This window comes from Citrus sinensis, chromosome 6 (assembly GCF_022201045.2).
Source record: "Citrus sinensis cultivar Valencia sweet orange chromosome 6, DVS_A1.0, whole genome shotgun sequence".
In the NCBI taxonomy this organism is placed as follows: domain Eukaryota; kingdom Viridiplantae; phylum Streptophyta; class Magnoliopsida; order Sapindales; family Rutaceae; genus Citrus; species Citrus sinensis.
This window is the reverse complement of record NC_068561.1, coordinates 13,359,345-13,384,035: the sequence shown is the minus strand read 5'-3', so window position 1 is coordinate 13,384,035 and position 24,691 is coordinate 13,359,345. Positions and strand designations below refer to the sequence as shown.

At 33.8% G+C, this 24,691-nt stretch overlaps 1 long non-coding RNA gene and 1 other non-coding gene across 2 annotated transcripts in view; both read right to left on the bottom strand.

The window, feature by feature from the left end:
- Positions 1-24,691, bottom strand: part of LOC127898719 (uncharacterized) — a 93,205-nt gene that overhangs the window by 23,045 nt on the left and 45,469 nt on the right. The window lies entirely within an intron of this gene.
- LOC127903157 (small nucleolar RNA R71) lies at positions 4,983-5,086 on the bottom strand. Its single transcript, XR_008055876.1, has one exon. It is a non-coding gene; the product is annotated as a small nucleolar RNA R71 (small nucleolar RNA).

Sequence of the window (24,691 nt, the reverse complement as noted above, 5' to 3'; positions counted from 1 at the left end):
AAAATTTATAGAATTACGCTATGACCTAAAACGTCAAAAAACTTTTCATAAAGGTCCAATTTTAGAATTTCTAAACAATACTTGTTATTCCCAAAACTTTATGAAATTATGATATCACTCAAAACACTATGAAACGTTTCAAATAAGTCACTCTCCAAAATTTCAAGGAATACTTGTTGATTTCAAAGTTTTCAAAACTCTTTCAATTAGACCATCAACTTGAAAAAAAACCAATTTTATAAGATCATTTTTCCATTAAATATAAAACCTTTATAATGTGAAAATAATTATTTATTTAAAATGTATAAAAAATAATTTGAGTTTTTAAAAACTTAATCATTCTTAATTTTGTTTGTTATCATCAAAATCAACATTATGGATACATAAATGTTAACAATCTCTCCCTTTTTGATGATGAAAAACTTTTCATGTATTTAAAAAATGATTGCACAAATTACTCCGCCTAATTGTAAGCTCCCCTTACCATTTAAGCTTAAAATATTAATCATTCTTAATCTTGTTTGTAATCATCAAGATCAACAATATAGAAACATAAATATTAACAGTATTGTCTTAATTTGTTCCACTAAATCAGACCTTTTGAGGCTTCTTCTTAGTTAATATCCATTAAATAAGTAGTCAACCGAAATAGAAAATTACAATAAGTAAAATTAAAACAAAGTGCTACAGCAGATTCTAAGCAACATACATATGTAAGTCAAATAACCATTAAGTTTATTCAAAACCCAACTAACTTTAGGTTTAGCTTATGATGAGCATTATAACAGTAATTACACAAGTGTTTGCCATTAGATATATCATTAAAGAGAGAACAAAACAATCAAATAAAATGAAAATGTTGAGATGCAAAAGATTTCAATTGTCATGCTTTTATTTTCAAATATCTCTCATTTTTCTCCATGAAGATTTCCTCTGTTGCAACTCTAAACTCTCTCTTCCTGTATTCTTTTTGCCTCTGTCAGTCATGTCTTATATTTCCTTAAAATGTGCCCTTTTATATATTAGAATTAAGGCAATCAAAAAGCATGAAGACATTTGTTCTTTTTTGGCATTTTAGGACCACATTCTTTTTTGTGCTGCTTGTCACTGTTTTTGTCTGCACATGACAGTGGCAGGGTAGTGACGGTTGCAGTAGAATTTATCTGTTAGCATGTGACGGTCTAGACAATTTTTGTCTGTATTTCATCTTGGGTTGCTGTAGCAATTGCTATAGTATTCCCTCTGGTTCAGACTTGCTTTCGTTCATATGTAGATTAGTTTTTTTTATCATTTTTTTGCAGGCTTATTATTGTAGCAATGCAGTTCTTCTTCTCAGCATCCATCAACAAGGCATGAGTTTTTGAGTCATCTACAATAATACACTTAATGAGAGTACAAAATCTCATGAAACACATCAAATTGTTATAAATAGATACTTATGTAACATGTAATTAGAATAGGATAAAAATTTATCATTTACTTTATAAGTTAATGCTAGTTTAAGCCTAGAAATACTATGATAACTCTCATTTCATAGAGTTATCAATAAATAATTCAAATAATTTCTTCTTTTTTAACTCATGTGCATAATATATAGTCATTTTTTAGTGACAGCATTTGATACCATATATGTCGATTCACATGCAAAAATTCTCATTTTCCATTCAATGATTACAAGAATGGAACATCCCATGTACAGTTCACATTAACTAAATAATGACAATCAATTCAAAGAAGAAAAGTAAAAACTCTTTTAACAAAAGATGCTAACTATACAAGTTGCCAACAGTCAACATCTTAACAAATATAGAATACATAATATCTAACAAACAAAAAAAGACCCCAGACATAAATAATTCAAAGTAATATAAAAAAAGTACCTGAATATAAGTATCTTGCATTGCCTTCTCTGCAGTTGCGATTTTCTTTTCTAGGTCACAACCAAAGTCACTACAATTTAGTTTGGTTAACATCTCATGTATAGTTTGAAATTACATCTTTAAAGTCTTTATACGTGATTCAATATGTGGCTCAAGATTCAATATGGCTCAACCTTTATACCACATTCAAGTAATTTTTTGTTTAAAGCAGTCTTAAGAACCTTCAAGTAACCACTTCTAAAGTTGTTATCAGAGTAAAATATCCCATCATGATACAAATCCAAAAGTGATTGCACGTGTATTATATCTTCATCTTTGCTTTAAAATCTTGATTTAGGAGCTTATGGTACTCGTTGTTCCATTTAGCTATTGAACAAAAACTAGAAATTACTTATAAATCTAAAGAGTAGGAAGCAAACCATGCACACAAGAAGATAATTTAAAAGCAGTAGATAGTTTAGGACCATTAGCCTCTGCCAAATCTTGCTTCCTAAGAATTAGACCAATCAAATAACTATACATCAGAAGAGATAATGGTATGAAAATTCTACTACAACATAATACATGATCTTGTGAAAGACTTGTGGTTAAATAAGACTATTTAAGGCTTGGTTATTCAGCATAATCACCCTTTCAATTAGGCAATACAGGCATTCGATAAAGTTATTTCAACTCAGCCTTAGCTCTAAATCTAGAATATTTTTATCATCAACAAGTTAAAAAGAACAAGCCCCAGAATGCAAGTTACATAAGCTATAAAAACAATAAATTTCATAGGAACAAAGTTAACAATGGAATAAATTAAACAAAATCCCCAAAGTTAGAAACATGAATATTACATTTTACAATCTAAAAAATGAAATAACAAAATCATAACAAATTTTCTTGAAAGAGTCTTCATGTGCTCTGTTGAGTGTTAGAAAATGCATATTTATAAAGGAGAAAACCGTCATTTTACATTTCAAGTCTTACAAAATCTTTACTTTTATGAATTTAACCTTCTTTTAATTTAATTCCGTTTGTTTTATTTTAATTAAGTATTTTATGTATTTTAGGGGTATCGTAGTCATTTCACAATAAACGAGAGATCAGATGGCAAAACAGACATCACTTTTGAACTCAGGATAGTCAAAAACCTTAGGAGGAGCATAAAAGAAAAAATGGCATTGTTCACATGTACAGTACTATTCACATGTACGGTACTGTATACGTTACTGTTCACGGCACTGTTCACATAGACGGATTGATGATGTGGCATTGACCGATGATGTGGCATTGACCGATGATGTGGCATTGATTAATGAGGTGTCACGATCCTATTGGACTAAAATTCTTATGTATCGTTGATGGTGACGTGGCAGTATATCAGTGGACCAAAAATCTCGCGTACGGTACATGCATCACACAGGATTATTTTCAACCAAACCGCATCACTGTTCACCCGAGTCAAACCGTGTTACTGTTCATCCGCGTGGTCAAACCGCGTACTGTTGACTGATGATGTGACGCAATCCTGAGCGTCCAAACTGTTTTTAATCCGATGGCCATGATTTACTCCATGTATCTATAAAAAGGGGGCCTCTCCCCCCTAATTTGATATCTCTGAATCCATTTTTGAGATCCATTTTCTGTAATTCCTTCTCCATCTTGTATTTTCTTCGTATTTTAATAAATTTCCATTTTGCCCTTAGTTCAATTATGAATGGCTAATTTTCTTTCAAGTTTGGGTTGAAGGTGAAGTCTCAACATGTGTCATGGGCTTTATTTGGTAAATTTATTTTCTCTTCCCCTCTAGTTTTTATGGATGTTTTGACTTCTCGTCGACAAATAATACTAATCTTGTCTAGTACCGTCTTGGTTTCACCGGCCCTCTAGTACAAGGTTATTATTATTTGGCACGATAAACCCTTAGCACTATATTGATTAGAGCGTGGTTCATGAGGTGTGGATTCCCCCCTCATGATTTAATTGGCATTAATAAGGATTATTTAGCCCATGATGCATGTTGATACGGATCCAGATACTCAAGTACGTCATTTCAATAGATTTCTCTTCAATTTATTCTCATCATTTCAATTCCAATTTTAGAATTTATTCTCGCCATTTTAATTTAAGTTTTAGCATATTCCAAATCATTTCCACCACAAATCCAATCACCTATTTACAAAATTAATTCTACACACAATTAAAATCCACCTCCTCGTGGGATCGACACTCGTCACCATTAGTGTATACTACAATAGATTCGTGTGCTTGCGAGTACATTAAAATTTGCACAACAAGTTTTTGGCGTCATTACTGGGGAGGTAAGTAATTTTAATTAATAGAATTAATTTTTGTGAATAATTTCTTTTATTTGTTTTCTTGTATTTTTTTTTGTTATTAAAAAAAAGAGTGAATCTACATTTAAAGGTTGGTATTTCTTTTATTTTTCTCTTCTTTAAAATTCTGTAATTTAATTTTTAATTTATTTTTCTTTGTAATTTTTTATCTTATTAATTTATTTTTAGTTAATTTATTTCACGTATTTATTTTTGTGTATTTTTATAGAAAGGTTGTAATAGCGCAATAAGGTTAGTATCGTAATTTCTCCCTCTTCTTTATTTTTATTTGTTTTGCATGCATGGTCGTAGGTCATTATTACCTAATCTTGAACCTATAGACCTTGAATTAGAAAAAATACTTCGCACACACAGGTACATTAAAAATAAATTTGGAATGGATTTACAAGAACCACAGGAGAGGCCATTTAAGGATTATTTCAGTCCTTTAGCAAATTTAAGCACATCATGCATAAGATACCCAAATGTAGCTGCTAGGAGTTTTGAATTAAAACCTAGTGTGCTAAATTGTCTCCCCACATTTTATGGCGTAGAAAATGAGGATCCATATAATCATCTGAATGATTTTCACGCCATTTGTCAAACTTTTAAATATGAAAATTTTTCAGACGATGATGTTAAACTTAGACTATTCCCATTTTCTTTAAAAGATAGAGCTCGTTCATGGCTTAATACATTGCCTGCTAATAGTATTGCATCATGGGAACAAATGGTAACAAAATTTTTGAATAAATATTTTCCAGTGCATAAAACCAATGCTATTCGCAGGGAAATCTCGGAGTTTACCCAGAGAGATGACGAGCAGTTTTTCGAAACGTGGGAGCGATTCAATGGGCTACTCTTGAAGTGTCCACATCATGGGTATGAGAAATGGCACCAATGCCAATACTTTTTGGAGGGATTATTGCCGAATGTGCAAGAATGGCTAATGGCAACAAGTGGAGGAGAGCTAATGTTAAAAAGTACATCAGAAATTTGGGAATTCTTCCAGCGACAAGCGGATAATTTCCAACAATGGAGTCGATCACTCAGGAATACTAGAAGAAATAAGGGAGTAAATGAGGTTCACATTGGCGAGTCAAGTTCAGAAATTAAAGAAGTCAAAGCGACAATTGAAGGTCTCTCTCGACAAATAACATCGTTATCGACTGCTAAATCAACAGAGCCACATGACCATGACTCATACTCAGATCAAGCCAATGCCATAGGTGTAATGAGAAAACCATCTAATTACAACCTATACTCCAACATATATAACACTGGATGGAGAGACCACCCCAATTTTTCATGGTCTCAAGGACTCCAACAGAATGGACCAGCAGCTCCAGCTCCATCAATGCAACCAATTCCTCAAATTCCTCAAGCCTCTCAGCCCCCATTTAGACCATACAATCAGAACCAAAATCACTCTCAACCCAGACCATGGGAGGATGCATTCCAGAATTTCAGGAATGTTACTCACTCCACGATTGAGCAACAGAACCGCACCATTGATGGACTACGAAATGAATTGAGAGCGGGCTTCAACTCACAAACCCAATCAGTTTCAAGCCTCGAGAAGATGGTGGGACAACTTGCTTCTTCAGTTCAGACCTTGGCAATGACTGTTGAGAAATGTAAGTTTCCAAGTCAACCAGTGCCTAATCCTAAAGGAGTGCATGAAGCAAGTACCGGTTCACCACAGCAGCATGGAGAGGTCAAAGCAGTCATGACCTTGCGAAAAGGAAAAGAAGTCGACAACAAAGTAGAGATGCCGGTGACGAAAGAAAATCAAATTGTACCTGTAAATGTTGACGACTCATCACCGGGGGAGAAAGAAGAAACCAACCCACAAGAATATGTTCCCAAGGCTCCATTTCCTCAGAGGTTAGCTAAAGGAAAAAAGGGAAAATCCACAGGTGAGATTCTTGAAATCTTCAAACAAGTAAGTGTTAACATCCCTTTGCTTGATGCTATTAAACAAGTTCCATCTTATGCCAAGTTTCTTAAAGACCTTTGTATTAAAAAGAGAAATATGCATGTTCAAAAGAAGGCATTTTTAACATAAAGCGTTAGTTCTATACTTCAACATAAAATTCTTTTAAAATGCAAAGACTCAGGCTCCCTCACTATCTCATGTAGTATAGGGAACCACACAATTGAGAATGCTTTGTTGGATTTAGGAGCTAGTGTAAATCTGTTGCCTTATTCAGTATTCATGAAACTTGGACTGGGAGAATTACACCCAACTCCAGTGGTGTTACAGCTTGCAGATCGGTCCACAAAAATACCTCGTGGTATTATGGAGGACGTGCTTATCCAGGTAGACAAGTTTTATTTTCTCGTTGATTTCATTGTAATTGACACTCAACCAATACATGATTCAAGGAAGCACATCCCCATTATTCTAGGCCGACCTTTCTTGGCAACTGCAGATGCTCACATTCAATGCAGAACTTGAAATATGCAGTTGTCCTTCGGCAACATGACTATGGAGCTAAACATTTTTAACATTGCCAAACAACCTCACAATGCAGATGATGGAATTGTTGATGTGGATTTAATTGAAACAATAGTTGATAACACTTTTCTTTCAAACCTTAGTGATGATCCTTTACAAACATGTTTAACTCACTTTGGTTTGGATTTTGATATTGACAGATCGGTTGATGAGGTCAACGCCCTGCTTGACTCAGTACCATCCATGGATACTAATAAATGGAAGTTAAGAGTTGAACAACTAGCACCATCAGAGAAGAAACTCATCCCATCATCAGAATCACTACCGAAACTCGAGCTCAAACCATTACCCAACACTCTGGAATATACATTTTTGGGAGAAGAAAGTACTCTGCCGATAATCATATCATCATCCCTAAATGACGAACAAAAAGGTAAGTTGTTGGATGTTTTAAAAGAGCACAAACGAGCATTAGGATGGACCATAGCAGACATTAAAGGTATAAACCCAGTAGATTGCATGCATTACATTCACCTTGATGAAAATGCTAAAACTACTAGGGAAATGCAACGTCGGTTAAATCCTAATATGAAAGAAGTTGTTAAAACTGAAGTCCTTAAGCTATTAGATGCAGGTATCATTTACCCAATTTCTGATAGTTCATAGGTCAGTCCTGTGCAAGTTGTCCCTAAAAAGTCAGGAGTCACAGTAGTTACGAATGCTGATAATGAATTGATACCCACTAGAGTAACTACATGATGGCGTGTATGCATTGATTATAGAAAGTTGAATTCTATCACACGTAAAGACCATTTTCCTTTACCATTTATTGATCAAATGCTTGATAGATTAGCAGGCCATGAATTTTATTGCTTTCTAGATGGCTACTCAGGATATAATCAGATTCCCATAGCACCAAAAGATCAGGAGAAAACTACTTTCACTTGCCCTTTTGGCACATTTGCATATATGAGAATGTCATTTTGATTATGTAATGCACCTGCTACATTTCAACGATGCATGTTGAGCATTTTTTCTGATATGGTTGAACGATTCCTTGAAGTCTTTATGGATGACTTTTCTGTCTTTGGTGATTCATTTGATCAATGTTTACATCATCTAACACTAGTTCTGCAGAGATGTATAGAGAAAAACTTAGTCTTAAATTAGGAGAAATGCCATTTTATGGTAAAATAAGGTATTGTTCTCGGTCACATCATTTCGAGCAAAGGTATTGAGGTTGACAAAGCCAAGGTGGATCTCATTTCTAATCTTCCTCCACCCAAAACAGTCAGAGAAGTAGGATCTTTCCTTGGGCATGCTGGTTTTTATAGACGTTTCATTAAAGATTTTAACAAAGTTTTTAGACCCTTATGCAATCTACTTGCTAAGGATGTACCTTTTGTCTTTAATGATTCATGTCTTGTTGCGTTTGAAAAATTAAAGCATTTGTTAACATCATCACCCATCATTCAGCCCCCAAACTGGGGCTTACCATTTTAGCTCATATGTGATGCATCTGATTGTGCAGTAGGAGTAGTATTAGGACAAAAAATTGATCGAATTCCCCATGTTATTTACTATGCTAGTATGATATTGAATGATGCACAGTTGAACTATTTAACTACTGAAAAAGAAATACTAGCAGTAGTGTTTGCACTAGAGAAATTTCGATCTTATCTCATTAGTTGTAAAATAATTATATTCACGGATCATGCTGCTCTTAAATATCTTCTCATAAAAAAATATGCAAAAGCTAGACTAATTCGTTGGGTGTTACTTTTGCAGGAATTTGACTTAGAATTCAAAGATAAGAAAGGGACAGAAAATGTTGTGGCGGACCACCTCTCTCGTCTCCATTTTGACACAATTGCAGAGCCATTAATATTGAATGAGTCATTTCCAGATGAACAATTAATGAGTGCGGAAGTATTGCCTTGGTATGCTGATATACTTAATTATCTTGTTACAGGTAAACTTCCAGAGCATTGGACCAAGCAAGACAAGGCTAAATTCTTTGCAGAGATAAAGAATTTCTTTTGGGATGACCCATATTTGTTCAAGTATTGTGCAGACCAAATTGTTAGACGATGTGTCCCAGAAAGTGAAATTCAGAATATCCTTTCATTCTGCCATGAACAAGCTTGTGGAGGCCATTTCAGTGCTAAGAAAATAGTCACTAAAGTTTTGCAATGTGGTTTCTATTGGCTAACTATATTTCGAGACGCTTACACTTTCTGTTCTTCATGTGATAAGTGTCAACGAATGGGGAGCATTACGCGAAGGAATATGATGCCACTAAATCTAATTTTAGTGGTTGAGATTTTTGATGTATGGGATATCGACTTCATGGGACCCTTTCCCTTGTCTTTTGGCCATCAATAGATATTGGTTGCTGTTGACTACGTATCGAAATGGGTAGAAGCAATTCCATGTAGAACCAATGATCACAAGGTGGTGATAGCATTTTTGAAAAGCAACATTGTTTCACGCTTTGGATTTCCTCGAGCGATAATTAGTGATAGTGGTGCCCACTTTTGTAACAAAGCATTCAAAGCTCTTTTGACAAAGTATTCAATCACACACAAAGTGGCAACCCCATATCATCCGCAAACCAGTGGCCAAGTTGAGATATCCAATCGAGAAATAAAGCACATATTAGAAAAAACGGTGAGGCCAGACAGGAAAGATTGGTCATTAAGACTTGATGATGCATTATGGGCATACATAATGGCTTTCAAGACCCTGATTGGGATGTCACCCTACAGGCTAGTGTATGGAAAAGCTTGTCACCTACCTGTGGAACTCGAGCATCGTGCGTATTGGGCCATCAAGAAATTCAACTTTGACATGCAACAAGCCAGCTCAGAAAGAAGATTACAACTGGCAGAACTTGAAGAAATTCGCAATGACGCATACGAAAATGCCAAGATTTACAAGCAACGAATGAAAGTCTTCCATGACAAGCAAATTATGAGAAAATCTTTCACTCCGGATCAGAAAGTGCTTTTATTCAATTCTCGCTTGCACCTATTCCCAAGTAAGTTACGCTCTCGTTGGTCTGGCCCATTTATTGTTCATGCTGTTTTTTCACATGGGGCAATTAAAATTAAGGACCCAAAGAACGGTGTCACGTTTAAAGTTAATGGTCAAAGATTAAAACCATATCTAGAATACCAACCACATGGAGAAGACATCGAAATAAATTTGAGTGACCCACCAAATTTGAATTGATTTTTTTTCTTTTCGCTGATTTTATTTTTTCTTTCTTTCTTTCTTTATATTATTCTTTTGCTAATTGAAATTATTTTTGCATAAGTGTGTTTGTTTAACTATTAAGTTTTCTCTTATCATTTTTAATCATGAGTACCTTACTTAGACCGTTCCTCCTGAACATTCTTAAACCACTTCAACGTGTCAAAACTCATCTCAAAAGGCAGATTTAATTTTGTAAAACACATCGCATTTGGGCTCTACAGCCACCAGAGTTAGTAGCCTATGTTGAGGGTTTAGAAAGCCAACTCAGAGACATTAAGAGAAGTGTTTACGACATCCAGTTGGAGCTTGAGGTAAATTCAATAAGAGGACGATTTTAATTTTCTTTGTGTGTTTTAATTTGTTTTATTGTTTGTGTGCTTTAGTTTGTTACCCCGATAAAGTGGCGAATAACGGTACTCCGTGACAATCAAGTCGGTTACTTCAATTTCCCATAATAACTGATATTCTGAGGCGAAGGTATGGACAGAAACGAGATTCTAGCGAAGCTTCACAAGCGATTCCCTTCACTTCCTTAGAATGCCCTCCTTACGATCTATAAAGCTCGGTCCGAACGCATGCAATTGCTCATGAAGAATAACATACCTACTGATATCTATTGGTTAATTGAGGCGAAAGTACGATTGGCAGGTGAGTTACCTCCAAAATTTATTGCATACATGCCTGGTTGTGGTAAAGAAAATTATGCAAGAAAACGACGAGCTCGAAGAATTTCTGTTGCTTGTCATAAGTGTGTCAGAATGAGTTGCAATAAAAACCCATGTTCTTTAGGAATGGTGTCTGATAACAGGGAAGATAAGATTCAACTCATGAGGGATGGCTTGAATAAGGAGTCATTGGATGATATCCTTTTGTCTCTTGAAACGCGTCCCAGTGGATATGTGCAAAGAGCGATTCTCTAGTTATGGTCATTATTCCAGAAAGAGCATGCACGATATAGTCTCGGGAATCTGACTATAAACGACCATGTTTGCCAGTTTATAAAAAAACTGGATAGGAAGCCTATCCTCGACCCATAGAGGGCGTTCAAGTCGTTTATGGACATAAACCAGAGAAAGATGTGAGCCATAGTCGCAACTACCTGTAAATATCCTTTCACTTTACTGTTATTTTATTTCACTATTGTTTTATTGTGTGCATTATTATCTTTAATAATTTTATTACTGTTTGCTTTTTCCCTTTTACTGTTTCCTTTTTTACTAGCGAGCCACGTGCTTTACGCGTTATTTGACACTGACATGTTACCTCATACACAACTGTGATCCACTGTCACCAAGATTCTTAAATGTGATTTCTTTTTTGTCAAGCAGTCACAAATTGTTTTTGAGAAGTTTCACAATGGCAACTACTCCCAATAGACAATTCAAGAACATTTGTGTGCTTTCTGGATTTACATATGGCAAACATAAAGAGTTCGTTGAGGCAGCCATAGATCTTAGTCGAAGCATAGCAGCGAGAAAATTACACTTGGTGTATAGAGGAGGTAATCGAGGGTTATCAAAAATGGTCTCAGAAGCAGCTTTTATCAGAGGCAGTCAAGTGTTGGCATCATCCCAAGAGTCCTAAAACCATTGGGCAGTTCGTCTGACTCATCAACTGGAGAAGAGTTAGTCGTCTCAGGTATGCAAGAAAGAATAACTGAAATGCTTAATCATGCTGATGCTTTTATTTTCCTTCCAGGAGATCTTGCAACACTAGAAGCACTTATCACACTAGCATCTTGGGCCCGTCTGCACATCCACTAGAAACCCATCGGTTTGTTAAATATCAATAACTTTTATGATGGCTTTATCGCATTTCTTAACCATGCAATAAAAAACTATTTCATTCCTTCTAATGTGAAAAAACTTTTTATTTGTACTCACACTGCTAATGAGCTACTTGATCTGTTACAAGCTTATAAACCGGAGTCAGACCCCTGGACCTTTGTGTTGGAGCGCCCAAATAATGATGGTAACAGTAGCCGCAGTAAGAAGTATAAATTAGATTTAACTCTCCGCTTGTAAATATTTTCTTCTGTGTTACACCACCCAGGTGATATCTTCTAAACTCTACTTCTTTCCTTTCAAACATTGAGGACAATGTTTCATTCTGGTTGGGGGGAGGGAATAGTCGACAATTGTGGAATCTTGGTTAAGTTTTTACTGATTTTTTGTTGTAGAAACTAACTGTTGCTAACTTTTTGTATTGAAGATGGCTAAATATGGAGTGTAGTGACTCTAGAAACGCATTTTCATCGTTTAAAAAAAATAAAAAAAATTAGACATTTTCTTTTTCTTTATTATGTTTTTATGTTTATTTTTCTTCTCTTTAATTTCTCCTCTATAAATATACATTTTCCAACTTGTGAGTCGAAGATGGCTGAATATGGAGTGTAGTGCCTCTAGAAACGCATCTTCTTAGTTAAAATATATATATAGATATATATATATATATATATTTCTTTTTCTAATTAATTTTTCTACATCATTTTCACATTTCTGCATGCATATTTTCCTTTCATGTTTAGAATAGGTTGGGGGGTAGAATGTTGTTTTTTTAAAAAAAAATTGTGTGATTTGTTTTGACATTGGATGACATGATTTATTTTAAATTTTAGTATTTGTATTATCTTTGGTCTTAAGTGATGTTACATTATGTTTGCTACTCTACATGTTGATGTCGGAGACAAATATGAGTTGCTTGAAGGAATGAACATGTCATAATAAGTACCAAGTGAATTTTTGAGCCTATCATTTTCTTGGAGAGTGACCCTTTTGCCCATTCTCTATACAGCTTAGCAGTTTATTATTTTATACACGATCTCTAGATTTCTTTTGAGTTAACCCTTAAAAAAATGGTAAAAAAAAAATGTGTTGTTACATTGGGAGGCCCATCTAACTAGTAGATATGGATGATTATTTAGAGCCCTAAAAGACGATGGAAAGGCCATCTTTGATCCGTTTGAGCCTTTCTAGCCATCCCTTTTATTAAATATCCATAGTTAACCCTTTTGAGCCTTTTAAAAAAAAAAAAATTTTCTTTGTCAACTTATCATCTTGACCCACTCCGATTTGGAGTATTATCCAATGTCTTATAAGTTCCATCACCTATTTATGCTTGAGAAAAATGTAAATAATTATTTTGTTCAGTGAAGTTATGCAAAAAAAAAAAAACAAAAGTGTTGTTTCAAAAGAATAAAAATAAAAATAATAGGTGAAATCCACCTTGTAATTTCCCAAAAAAAAAAATTCTCTACATTTTTCTCAAACATAAACTTTGTTTTCCCTATTTCCCTTCTTTGTTAGCCATGTCCCTAGCCTACGTTACGTCCTAATAAAAGTCCTTCTTGATTTTAGGGAACTATATTTTGAAGTAGAAGCTAGTTATATGAGCTAAAAAGATGTAGTGATGCATAAAAAAAATAAATAAATAAAAATAAATAAATAAATTGGGTTGACTAGCATTTTTATTTGACTTGAGATCGTATTATTTCTAAGCTGAGGGCATATTTATTTCATCTTGGTGAGAGCATGTGATATCACTTCTTTGTTATTTTCTCTCAATTACCATGCATTTGAGTGACTATTTTTATTGGGTTTAATTTCTTTGTGAGAGTGTCACTACTTCCAGTGAGATTTTGGGGTTTGACATATCATTCTTGAAAGTAGCTATAACAAAGTCTACTGGACTGATTCATGTGAATGGTTGATGTGGGTGTGATGTTGCTTTAGACTGGAGATAATGCTTATACTTTTATTTGATTGCTATCATTAATCTAATTGAATAAACACGAGTGTTTCTAAATTTAAAAAAAATAAATAAATCTTTTTGAATTTGAATTTTATTTTCGCTTCATTTGCTAGGGACTAGCAATAAGCTGGTTGGGGGGTGTGTTGAGTGTTAGAAAATGCATATTTATAAAGGAGAAAACTGTCATTTTACATTTCAAGTCTTACTAACACCTTTACTTTTATGAATTTAACCTTCTTTTAATTTAATTCCGTTTGTTTTATTTTAATTAAGTATTTTATGTATTTTAGGGGCATCGTAGTCATTTCACAATAAACGAGAGATCATATGGCAAAATGGACATCACTTTTGAACTCAGGACGGTCGAAAACCTTAGGAGGAGCATAAAAGGAAAAATGGCACTGTTCACATGTACGGTACTATTCATATGTACGGTACTATATACGTTACTGTTCACGGCACTATTCACATAGACGAATCGATGATGTGGCATTGACCGATGATGTGGCATTGACTGATGAGGTGTCACGATCCTATTGGACTAAAATTCTTATGTACTGTTGATGGTGACGTGGCAGCATATCAGTGGACCAAAAATCTTGCGTACGGTACATGCATCACACAAGATTATTTTCAACCAAACCGCGTCACTGTTGACCCGGGTCAAACCATGTTACTGTTCATCCACGTGGTCAAACCGCGTACTGTTGACTGATGACGTGGCGCAATCCTGAGCGTCCAAACTGTTTTTAATCCGATGGCCATGATTTACTCCATGTATCTATAAAAAAGGGGCCTCTCCCCCCTAATTTGATATCTCTGAATCCATTTTTGGGATCCATTTTCTGTAATTCCTTCTCCATCTTGTATTTTCTTCGTATTTTAATAAATTTCCATTTTGCCCTTAGTTCAATTATGAGTGGCTAATTTTCTTTCAAGCTTGGGTTGAAGGTGAAGTCTCAACATGTGTCATGGGCTTTATTTGGTAAATTTATTTTCTCTTCCCCTCTAGTTTTTGTGGATGTTTTGACTTCTCGTCGACAAATAATACTAATCTTGTCTAGTACCGCCTTGGTTTAACCGGCCCTCTAGTACAAGGTTATTATTATTTGGCACGATAAACCCTTAGCACCATATTAATTAGAGCGTGGTTCATGAGGTGTGGATTCCCCCCTCATGATTTAATTGGCATTAATAAAGATTATTTAGCCCATGATGCACGTTAATACGGATCCAGATACCCAAGTACGTCATTTCAATAGATTTTTCTTCAATTTATTCTCACCATTTCAATTCCAATTTTAGAATTTATTTTCGCCATTTTAATTTAAGTTTTAGCATATTCCAAATCATTTCCACCACAAATCCAATCACCCATTTACAAAATTAATTCTACACACAATTAAAATCCACCTCCTCGTGGGATCGACACTCGTCACCATTAGTCTATACTACAATAGATTCGTGTGCTTGCGAGTACATTAAAATTTGCACAACATGCTCTGCCTACTTGCACTTCATTGATTATGTATCTTTAGTGCTAAATTTGTTCTCAATGTACTCCACTCTTCTGAGGTTTTTATACTAGTTATTGTGCTACCTCCGAGTGGTTCCTCCTCATTTACAGTATCAAATGCATCCTCAAAAGGATAACATGGCATATTCCTTCTAATGAAATTGTGTAGTAATCCATATGCCATGATAATCCTATTATGTGTCTTGATAGGCTAGAATGAAGGACTTTTTAGAATTGCCCATCGATTTTTAAGAACATCAAAATATCTCTCAATGCCATTTCGAGCAATTGAATACTTCATGTTAAAAAATTCTTATGGGTTGGTTGGTTGATAGTTTTCCCTCCAATCATAAAGGTGATATCGTTGTCCACGATAAAGGGCAAGAAATCCTCGATAGTTAGCATATCTAGTATCTATTAAATAGTGATAACTTATATCATAAATAAATATTTAGATTTCAATTACTAAAATTTTGTACTTTAGAATTTGTTTATTTCTTGTATATGACTTACTGTTAAGGACATCCAAACCATTTACTTTTATATATAGCATCATGAAGGACTCTATCATTAGCTTCTTACCTTTCCCAAGTAGTTAAAACATAAATGAATTGTATGTCTTGGGAGCATACTGATAACTCTAGGAAATGAGAGTTATTACATCTATTATAGACTTGAATAAAGGCCATTTAGAAAGCAAATAATGTATTTTGATTACATTTTGGTGAACTTTTGCATAAACATTCATTTTAGTTGAGTCTTAACAAGTTTTGCTTGAATCATAGTAATTTGTGCTAAAAACATATTTAAATTTGTAGGTTTTAAATTCATAAAAGGATGCGGAGACATTAGATGAGAAAGATGAGGAAAGAAGATGATCACAAAAGAAGGAAAGCACAATCGGAAATGACACAAGTAATATTGCGGATGTTAGAGCAACCAATGCTACAGCAATCTGGGAGAAACGCGGGAGAAAATATAGGCGTGGGTCAGCAATTAAATTACAATCTGCATGTTTCCTAATTAAAACACAGGCACGTGCATGGGCGTTGGTTTGGAAAACCTAATTTGCAAATATATAAATGAGGCATGCACCACATAGAAGCGGTGGTGGAATTAACATTCAAAAACAATTAAAAAGGCAAGAAGAAGATCAAGATTAACGAGGGCTATTCGGCATCATTGAAGCACCGAGGAAGATCCTTAGACTTTCATCGTGCTCAACTCATATTATCTTTCTTCCTTTGATTGATTGGATATATTCTACGATCAATATATTTATGTTTATTTTTCTCATTCAGAATATGAACTGAATTTACTTGTAGTTGAGTGACAAATAATCCAATGGGTTCTTGACTGTTCTTATATGATGTTATGATAATGCTGTAGCATTATACTCTAATAGTTTTTAAGATATAATTGTTATTTCGGTTGACCACCCATTTAATAGTTTCAGTTAAGATAGAGCAGCAAAATGACATGTCTTAGCGGACATTATTAGAGTATTACTTGTTCTTAAATTGAGTTTCCTAGATTAGGTTATCTTAAATCCCATAAGGGCAATGCTTGAAATTAAGATTTGTGATATCATAGACATAGGTGTTCACCTTGTAGGGTAGAGAGATTAAAGATCATAAAGTCATACATTAAATTTATGAGCAACTGGTCATTGTTAGTAGATTTAAAGGTATGAGATTTCCAACATGCGATAGCTGTGGATGCAGATTTATTCTACCCAGTGCTGCAGCACTTATCATAACAACCAGTGCTAATTCGGTAATCAACAGTCACCCCATTAGGAGAGTTTGATCATTCAACTACTATATTCTCAATTGAACCTTGGACACATTTAATTAAGTTTATTTTATTTCGATATTGCTTTAATTCCCATCTCTCACAATTATTATTTATGATAGAATTATTTGGTAATTGTTTGTTTCGTCTTTAGTTGACGTGCATTATTGTGATTGCTTTAACATTTTGAGTAACATCAATCCATGTGGAGACGATCTTGAACACTCATCACTTTATTACTTGTTGTGTATACTTGCACATTGGCATTAATAATAATTGATTATACAAATCAACCAACACATACTCCTAAAATATTACTGGTAATCTCACCCTTTCAATTTTGATACCTAGGTTTATCTATTATATGCACCATCACCCTAGTGTATGTATCATCTAATGCTCTTGAGCAATTTTATCATCAATATAGGAAAATATAATAGTTATAAATATAATACCGACATATAATCATAATGGATATGGTTAAGAAAAGTACCTTAAACCATTTCTATCTCTCATCAAGAATTGGATTAGGTTGTTTCAATAATTCTGTATGAAGCCATAGGATAGAATACAAAACATCATGAAAGTACTTGCTAAGTGATTGTCCTGACCTTATAAATTTAAATGTAATCACTCTATTTTTTTACATGATGTGCTACTATATGTAAGAACATAGCTACTTTTTTATCTATTAATAAATATTAGGATTCGCAGAAAAGCCCAAGCCGGCCCAGGCTCATGGGCTTTAAGCCCATCCCGTGGCTTGAAAATATAAATAAGGGCTTGTAATTAATAAAGCCCACAACATATGGGCTTAGTTAAGGGCTTCATTTAAAAGCCCGAGCTTAAGCTCAGACTTTATAATAAAGTATTTAAAAAAACTATATAATATATTATAAAATTCAAATTAAAAAAACTGAAAAAAAAATAACAAAACAAATTGAGCAAAGGTTACTAGGCCAAAATCCCTTTTTTTCGTCAGCACCCTCACTCACCGTCATGGCGTCACCGTGCCAACCTCTCACTGTTCTCACCGCCGGCAGCCAATAGTGCATTTAGATTCCAACAACGTCCAGCCAGCATCAGCGACCCACCGTCCAGCCACCCAGCAACAGCATCTCTCGCATGTCGCAGCAGCACCCCCACCCACCAACACAGTCGCGCAACGCTGCCGCAACCACTGGAACACGCGCGAGGCAACAACAACGATCTACAGTCTGTGCGCGATTCAAATCACACCATCAACAACAAGCCATCTAACTCTAGTAATCCATGTCAATTAAGGTTCAAATTCTTTTATTGTATTATCTAAGGCCTAAATATATGTAATTAGTTAATTCGTTGAAGAATTTTGTGAAGAATTTTATGATTTTCAACTGTGAAGAATGTAGTTTGGTTGTTGGTTAATGTAGAAAATGTTGAAAAATATTGTGCCGTTGGTTAATGATTTTGAGCTGTGTTGTTGATTTTGTTGGTTTTTTTGGATTAAAGTATTTTTATCCATTGTATAGATACTGTATGGAGTTTTGGATGTTGCAAATTTGATGTCATGTGCTTGTATAGCTACTATATGGAGTTATGGACGTTTACTGTATTTACACTTAGGTTAATTAATTAATTAATTTAATATTTTATCTCCTTTAATTTTGTATAGGTTTATAATGGAAAATGCTTTTGAATCTTCTAATTTGCCTTCAAATCCACTTGCGGAGTCGAAACATGTTCAAGACAAAATGCGGAGTGATAAAAAAAGACAACAGATGGTTGTTTCAAATTTTTGGGACCATTTCGCAAAGATAAATGTTGGTGGTGTATCAAAGACAAAATGCAATAATTGTGGAATGGTTCTTTCTTGTGGATCGGAAACCAGTCATTTGAATACACATACTAGACAAATTCACAGTTTTCATCAACTGACAATTGAATAAGTTCTTGAAAATAAGCAACACTTAGTGAAAATCGAAAGTAGTGAGCTTGGAATTCATAAATTTGATCCATTGGTTGCCCATAAAAAACTTACAACAGTTGTTGTTAAACATGAGCTTCCTCTTAGATTTATGGAGTATGAGGCGTTTAGAGATTTTGTTAATTATTGCAACCCACTAGTGAAGCATATGTCCAGAAACACTTTAAAGAGTGAGATCGTTAAGATATATATTGTTGAAAATGGGAAGGCAATGAATTTGTTAGAGATTAATAATAGTAGGGTGACAATTACTATAGACATGTGGACGACTTGTAATCAAAAGAAAGGTTATATGGTTGTTACGGGACATTTCATTGACAACTCTTGGCATTTGCAAAGTCGAATCCTAAGGTATTTTTACTTTATTAAAAATTAAAATTTTGTATTTAAATTTGTATAGGTAACATTATTAAATTTTAAAAAAATTATTTAATTTTTTTTGTAACTTTGCATTATTATTTTTTTTGAATGAACAGATTTGTATATGTGCAAGCCCCACATACAACTAATTGCATTTCACAAATTTTGGTGAAGTGTTTGCTGGATTGGAATCTAAATAAAAAGATATACATGCTTACTTTGGATAATTGTTCAACTAATGATGCGATGGTTGAAAGATTGAAGGAATTGTTGTCAACTAAGTCAATGATATTGAGCGGTAATTTTTTTCATATGAGGTGTGCGACTCATATTTTGAATTTAATTATGAAGGATGGGTTGTCGGTAATTGAGAGTGGTATTACACGTGTTAGAGACAATGGTCTTACTGGAGTTCATCGTCAAAACAGGTGGAAAAGTTTGAGTTGGCATGTCGTCAAACACAGATGGATGTGAAAAAGTTGGGATTTGATTGTCCAACTAGATGGAATTCTACTTTTGCGATGCTTGAACTTGCAGTGAAATACAAAAGTGTTTTTTCTCGGCTACAGACACTTGAGCCGCAATACAAGTGTTTGCCTAGTAGTGAGGAATGGGAGTTGGCTAAGTAAATGCTAGACTATTTGAGGCCTTTTTTAAGGTTGACTGAGATGTTTTCAAGTACAACATATCCCACTGATAATCTATTTTTTCCATTGGTTTATAAAATGAGGATTGCATTGAAGAGGTGGCAAATTTCAGATGTTCCTGCAGTAAGAACATGGTGGATACCATGATTGAAACTTTTTGAAGTATTGGGATGAGATTAGTGGGGTATTACTCACGGCTGTTATTCTTGATCAAAGATACAAAATGATGTTGATTAATTACTATTATCCGAAGATTTATGCAGTCGGCCTTGAAAATTAGTTTAAGAGAGTGCGAGAGCTTTGTGATGAAATGATGAATTATTATAAGGCTAAATCCGCAACTACCAGATACGGTGTTGTTAGTGAGTCTTCTACCTCATTTCTTGTTCCTTCCGACCAATCTCATATTGATTTTTATAATATAGATTATATGGGTGATTTTGATGCATATGCAACCCAAAATAGTCAACCTATTAGTTCGAAGTCCGACTTAGATAGGTATTTGGAGGATCCTTTAGTTAAAAGAACTCTCAATTTAGATGTTTTACAATGGTGAAAGATGAACAAAGGCAAATATCTTATTTTGGTGGAGACGGCCAAGGATTTGTTAGCCATACATGTGACAACTGTTGCCTTAGAGTCGGCTTTTAGTATGGGGGGTAGAACATTGAGTCCATATCGGAGGAGACTACATCCAAACACGTTGGAAGTTATCATGTGCTCTCAGCATTGATAATGGGCTACTAGCGATGAAGGTATAAAAATATTATTTACAAAATTAATTACTAATTATTTTTGTTTACTATTTATATTAACATTTTTTTTTGTTAGGTGGAGTTCCTGAAGAAGAAATGTTTACTAGCGAGGAATTAAAGGATGAAGACAAAGATGGCCCACAAATTTTGGATTTGTTTGTTTTTTTATATTAGCGATTGTTTTTTATGTTGTGTACTTGTAATGTTAGTATTTTCATATTTTGTATGTTGGCTAATCATGTATTAGAGAATTATGTTTAAGTTTTTTAGCCTATTGTAGTATTATGTATTGGATAATTATGTTTTGAAAATTTATAGTTTTATTTTTAAAAAATTATTTAAAATTGGTAAAAGCCTAGGTCCACCCAAATTAAATGGGCTTTAAGAGGGCCTGGGCTCTCTAAAAATTATATGGGCTTGGCAAAGCTCGGCCCAAGCCCTTAAATTGCCAAGCCTAATAAAATCTTAATGGTTTTAACCCCCCCCCCCCAACTATTTCAAGCCTTATGCATAAATATGTAAAAGCACGCATATTCATTCTAAGTCGGGTTATGCAAGTTGCATACCCTCATAAGCTAATCGATGAATAATTTTCCTATTTGCACAAAAGTCAAGCACATATGTTTCACGTCTTAAAGATTTTCTCTCACCCAAGCCCTTAAATTGCAAAGTCTAATAAATATCTTGATGGTTTTAACCCCCATCTATTGCAAGCCTTGTGCATAAATATGTAAAAGCACGCCTATTCATTCTAAGTCGGGTTATGCAAGTTGCATCACTCTCATAAGCTAATCGATGAACAATATTCCTATTTGCAAAAAAGTCAAGCACATACATTTCACTTCTTAAAGATTTTCTCTCATTTTGTTTCTTTATAAACTTCAAAAAGAAAAAAAAGGATTGCATGCTATATGACCAATGCATAAAGATCGCAACCAACTTCTTCTTTCTCATAATATATGTTTTAGCTAAGCCTAAGTCATCCACGACTTAACAAAGAATTATTCATGTCTTAATAAATAAAAAAAGTCACATATATGTACTCATAAGATTAATAAGGTCATAAGCTACAAGGTATGCATAATAACTGTAAGATACCTTATGCCTAAAATTTCAACAATGGTCTAAGTCATACATATTTTTGTTAGCCTAAAGGGCTACTCATAATGTAATTTTGATGATAACAAACATATGTATTAAGTGATTTAATAGATATTGTATTTCACATTTTCACTAGTTTTTGAAAGGTAATATTTATGCAAGTGAATCAAGTGAAATCAAGCCCAAGACACTCAACAGACAAACGGCGAAATCAAGAATAAAGTTTAGAGCTCAACGAATAAATTAGTGCGATAAATTCTTGTAAAGTCGGTATGATTTAATTGGTGCATGATTTAGCATTTGAGAAGCTCAATAAATTAATTCAATTAAATACTTTTCATAAAGTAAAAGGTTTTATTTTTATAAAGTAAAGTATTTTGTGGATTTGAGTAATTTGGACTTAAATGCTAAGTTTTGAAATCTTTGATTTCAATAAGTATTATTATTAAATTTCAGAGTTAGACGTTTTTACAAACATTTGAAATGTTTTGGGCCATAATATAATTTATGAATATTTTGGACCAAAGTGAAAGATTTTGAGAACTTTAAAAAATATGAGTATTATGTTGAAAAGGACCTTTTTGCAAAATAATAATATCTTTGGGGCCATATCATAATTTCATAAAGTTTTAGAAATCAACTATCTTTAGAAAATTCTGAAATTGGACATATTTATAAAATTTTATGACATTTTAAGCCATAGTATAATTATAGAAAGTTTTGGGTCAAAGTATAATTTTAGTGAACAGTGTTACTGTAGCAAAATTCAAAAATAACGGTAATATCATTGTTCCTGAGCAGCTAGCCAGATAAATCAAGCGGGTAACCACTTGGGCACGGGAATTTGCCTATAACGACTAGTTTTCGGGCTTTAATTATAAAAACTCAACTCAAACTTCATTCTAAAAACTAATGCAAGCAAATATAAAATCATATAACATATATTGAGCTTCCAAAACGCAAATCATCATTGATTGAATCATTGTTGAGCCATTATTTGTATATCCACTCTTAAAGAGAGTTTTTACTGTAATTTTCATTTCTCATCAAATTGTGAGTGTACAAGTGTGAGAAATACTTGGGGTGAAGAGATTGGGGAGATAATCTCTTGTTGTAAAGATCCATTGACACTTTGAAAGTCAATTGTAAACATTTGAAGCCTTGGGAGGCTTGGATAGCGAAATCCTCAAGCCGGGTGTGCTTGGAGGCGTGGACATAGGCGGGGATAGCCGAACCACGTAAAAATCCTTGTGTTTGTTTTCTCTTCCCTTACTCTTTTAATATTGTACTTGATTGAATTTATTGTTTTTGATTTAATTAAGGCAATAGATTAAATTGTTGTGCGAATTGTATTGCATAATTTTAAAATCTCAATTCACCCCTCTCTTGGGTTGCATAACTTGCATTTCAATTTTAATATCAGTATGTTTTCATATTATAAAATGCATGTTCCGCTGGTAACATATTGAATTAAGTAGTGGCAGCAAAATTAAATCAACTTGAAAACAACTCATAGAACTTGCAATGAATTACAATAATTACGCTAAGCAATTTGACTTATAGGCAAGTATAATTAAATAAATTAATAAGCTAAAGAAACAGACATGATTGAAAAGAGCATTCGCTCATAAATATCAGCCAGAGGTTGGACTGCCCTAATTCATTAGCCAAAATAAGACAACATAAAAAAATTCACAAATGGAATAAAACCTTAATAGTTTTGGGTCTGTTATGTCACACATTTTGCCTTCTTTTGGATAGCTTTACCTAATAAATTCAAGAATTTTGTGAACAAACACAGAGTGAGCTGGAATGTCAAGTTCTAATTGGAAAAAAAAAACATGAATTGATGATTAAAAGCAAAATTAATGAAGACACTCATCATCAGAATGCAATATATGACACCAAAAAACCTTTACCACACAAAGATTCCTGGAAATACCAAATAAATTTTATATGTACAATTATATAAATAATAGTTCAACTGCACAATTCAACCGAATAAATTCATTGACAAATTTAACACATAATTTTCTATAACCTAAATCCCCCTAGCCTCTTCAACCCTAATGTGAGTGAGATTGCATTCCAATAAGAACATGCAAACTTCAAAATCTAGAAACTCCATGCAAATATGAGCTAACTAAAGATAAATGATCAATAATTACACCTAATTTGTGCTGAAACAACATACAATCTTTTTTTTTTCATTGTTCATCTGATCGAACATGAGATTTTTAATAATCCAAATAAAGCAATATCAAATTAAAACAGCAATAGCAAACAATTGATGAAAGGAAAAACAAGAAGCAAACCTAAGGGCAATGCAATAAGGAGGCTCAAAAAGCCACAGGTAACTTTAGATGCAAGTGAGTGGCGATGGGCGTGTGATGGTTTGTTTCACAACAGCATAATCAACAAGCGAAACAAAAATAACTCAGCCATAATTTTCTCAGCAACCAAATAGAATCATAAACTCAACAAATTAAAAAAAAATCAAAATTTCTTTTGTTTGGTTATAAAATCTTCATTGAGGAAGCATTTGATGTTGTAAATGAGATAGAATCACTCAGAGGTAGCACAGTAACGAGTATAGAAACATCAGAAATGGAGGATAAATTTCGCACCAGAGATGTATATCAATGGAGAGCAAGTAGGCAAAGCAGATGAGACTCCTTTTAAAAAAATTGTTATATTTTTGTTATTCCATTTTTTAGATTGTAAAATATTAATGTTTCTGACTTTGGGGATTTTGTTTAATCTATTCCATTGTTCACTTTGTTCTTTTGAAATTTATTGTTTTTGTAGCTTATGTAACTTGCGTGCTAGGGCTTGCTCTTTTCAACTTGTTGATGATAAAAATATTCTAGATCTATAGCTAA